This window comes from Pinus tabuliformis, chromosome 4_1 (assembly GCF_031772625.1).
Source record: "Pinus tabuliformis cultivar Carrire ecotype Pingquan chromosome 4_1, CPIR1, whole genome shotgun sequence".
Classification (NCBI taxonomy): Eukaryota; Viridiplantae; Streptophyta; class Pinopsida; order Pinales; family Pinaceae; genus Pinus; species Pinus tabuliformis.
The window spans coordinates 800,961,361-800,965,334 of record NC_142303.1 but is presented as its reverse complement, the minus strand read 5'-3'; positions in this window follow the sequence as shown (position 1 = coordinate 800,965,334).

Below are 3,974 nucleotides of genomic sequence, written 5' to 3'. Positions count from 1 at the left end.
TGTTGTTGTTCGACTCTTTGAAGGTTGTTTCATGGGTACTATATAGGAACTGGAGTATTGAATGATCACTTGTCCTCTTAAACTGATGGAACCCTCTTTTTTATGCAAGTCATGAAAAGTTGGAGGATGTTCCAGTATGGGTAGGACTCTTGATCCTCCCTCCACAAATGTGGATGAAAAATATTCAGGGTTATTGGCAATAAACTGGGAAATTTTCTCGAAGTAGACATGTTGTTTAAACTTACAAGGACCAAGAAGGTGTCTCAGATCCTGTTAGAGTTAGCCCGTAGGGAACTTCTCTTTGAGTACCTAAAATTATCAATTTAGGGCCCTACACACATTCAACAATTAGACGATGAGTAAATACCCTTTTTTTGTTGTTGCTACCACAAGCAAGGTCATATGGTCATAGATTCCCCCCTTGGGTCCAAAGGAAAAAGGAGGTAGGGCCATGGATTGGAGGAGGCAAGGAATAACGAACGGATTAGGCTTGGATTTTCTTCTCAAAGGGCTCCGGTCAGGAAGGTGACACTGATTGAACGTCGGGTGGATCCAAGTTCGTATCAGGGATGGGAGGCTATTCGGATTATACCTTCGGAGGGAAGGAGCCAAGATTATTTGGTCTAGATTGTTGCAGGCCCCAAGATTTAGTATCATTCTCTTCGTACGAGTAATATCCCTTCTCCTCCTCCTTCCTATCATGAATCTTATATTTTTTCTACTTCTGCTATGATTTTGGGGCCTAGTCCATCCAACCCTTTTTCTTTTGGATGCCATTCCTTGAAGTTGCATGTTGACTCTCTGGAAAACATTATCACTACAACATCCCCTATCAATTCCTCAACCATCCAAATTTTGGACCTTGTCTTTCCCTCTTTGGTGACCCCTCATTATAACCTGAGGTCTAGGATGCCCAAAGAAGAATCCATTTCCCAGGGCAGGGGCCTTTCTATCTTAACCTCTAAGGTTAGTATTGTAAAGGCCAGAGGTCAAAAATTTAATATATCCAAATCCTAGCTAAAGGCTCAAATTTATTTCCCATTTAAATCAACAATCCCTTGTTGGGGCGCTTAGAGTGGCGTAGGCCCTTGTATCTGTTTGTAAATGATTGTCTTGTCTTTCAACAATAAAGATCTAGCTAGTTCCTGAAAAAACTAGCCTTGAAACATTTGGTTCTTTCTACAAATCCTTAAATCATTCTTCTCCAAGAAAAACTGGGTCCTAGGGATTTGGTTTTTGAATCTTTAGTTAATCTTTTTCCTAGTTGGTTCTTCTTTTCTGCTGATGCAAGAGGGTACTTCGGGGGTTTAGCTAAAGAGTTAAATTTGAGGAAGTTAAAAGAAATAAGCACATGGGGACTAGATATGACATTAGGAGCAGTTTTTTTCTCGCCATAGTTAAATTTGGAGCTCATATTGGTAAACATATAAGGCCCTTGCCATGATAGGGCCTCTTTCTAGAATAAGTTGATGGACAAGTCCTTCATGAAGTCCGATAACTTAGTGATCAGAGGATATCTAAACTTTTCATTGGGAGCCTCAGAGATTTGGGGACCATAAGCTTTGTTAGACTCGTTGAAAGACTTTTTCTCCAGGGAACTAGCGGAGGGTCGACTTATTGATGTCAATTTGATCAAATACAAGCCAACTTGGAGAAATCATCAAGCAGGGAATGTTATGGTAGCGAAGTGCCTAGACATATTTCTCATGGAAGAAGACTTGGTAGGGAAGATTCTAATTTTTCATTATGTAACAAATCCACCCCCACATTTACCCACTTTTACAATCCCTCCAAGTAAATGTGAAGTAGAGTACCACTATGACATGACCCAACCTCCAAGCTCTAGTTAAGGAAGTGGGTCCTAGAAACTGACCATTGACTGAAAATTCACAACATACCTCAGGGATAAAGGACACTCAGGGGCCAAAGAACCACCCAAGTGACCAAACCCTAAGTTGGGGTTCTTTTCACTATCCTAGACCCCCAACCACATGCATGAAAAGGCTTGGGTGTGGTTGAAGGCCTCCAACCACATACACAAGTCTACTTCCATGCAGTTGTGACCCAACTTGCCCAGTTCAAAGGATGTGGTTCTGATATCTTAGCCTAAATTCCATGCTATCCTCAAGACCACTGCTCAGAACTGCCTTTGTCTTCTCATAATTATAATAGACATGACAACAAATCTAAGCATTCAAACGTGAGTCAAAAACTTGACCTGGACAAACCATAACATACTAGGCATTTCACCAAATACATGGTAAACATGTAAGCTATAGGTCATGAATGTATATATGAGTGTAAATATTTATACTCTAGCGGGAAATCACCGAGAAGGTATAGTTCCTTCTCAAGTAGTTTCAACCACACTTGTTATCCCATGCATTCATCAACGATTCATTAACTTATCAAATCATAATAAGAGTCATAGCCACATCACATCATAAACCATGCTTATAACCAACAATTACTAGAATATTAACCGTGACAGAAAAACCATCAAAGCCACATAATAACAAATAAAAATGCTCATAGATCACAATAGGAAAATAACTTCTATTAACTTATGCAAAAGCCCACCACGTCAAGGACTTCCATGTACCACACGACCATTGATTGAGTTGAACCAAATATTGCTTTCAACCAATCACCCACATAACATATTCCAAGCATGAATGTGGGATCTAAAGGAATAAAACAAGACATAAATAACCAAGGGAATCTAGAGGTTAAATCACCTCCACCCTCAAACTATCATGATCTAGCCAAAACCGGTCAAGAGATCTCAACCTAAACAATCTTGGATGTATCATAATTCCTTCACCATAACTTGAGGAATTTTCCTATCTCCACCCACTGTTTGAGGGGTTCCTAGAGAAAACCATCTCCACCCCCAACCCTTGGGAATTTTCGTAAGACCACCTCACCTGATTCCAAAACCTTCCAACAATCTAAAGCTCAACCGATAAATGAATCCCATCACACCATGGTTATCTAGGAAATGGCAGCGCAACGTTTAAACCATTGTCAAACCCGAAAAAACCCATACCAATGACAATAAATAAACCAAATACACAAATGCATGAACCATGCATTCACACCTTAGCTAGGAAATCACACATGCAACCTGTTACCTACAAAATCTTCCTACTAAAGATATTGATCTAACATTCTCCTTGCTTGTCCTTTGATTTCCTTTTCCTTCCTTTTCTTGCTTGCTTTCTTTTTCTTCTTGGTTTTCTCTCTCTCCTTCTCACTAATTAAAAAAAAAAAAAAACTAACAAAAGGTTCAACTAACAAAATCTCAACCAACAAAATCTATGAAATGATCCTCATAAGCCTTTTATCAATAATGCCTCTATTTTCTTAATTTTCCTTCTAATTTCCCTATCATGCAAATATGTGCCTCTTCACCTTCATTTTCTCCTATTTTCCTTTATTTAATAAATAAAATGTCAATTATTGTCTCTTTTCCTTTGACAATGCCTTTTCCAATATTCTTAGTCTTTAATAAACCAAAAGTGATGCCCACTATGATGTTTTCCCAACATTCAGCTTGGAATACGTATCCCATGACCTTGGTCTTATTTTTAATCTATTAACCTTTCTTACATGAACTTTAACCTGGGGCTATTATGAACCCCTCCCCTTTAGGGGAACATTGTCATCGGTGTTCAATGACACCTATGACCAGCAAACCACTAAAAACAAAACATACTACACATGGATATTTATAACACAAATCAATGCATTATTTACAATAAACAACTGTTGAACCATGACCAACATGGAAACCATGCCAATCATGCCACTTATTCGAGTTTTATAACATAGCTCATTGCGGTATATACAACCATACACATATATGAATACATATACCAAAACTCATTTGTTTGAACCAAAAAATAATGAAGGATACAAAGCCCGCATTTAATCTGTCATCTCCCATGTAGCTTCATCGGGATCAAAGTGCT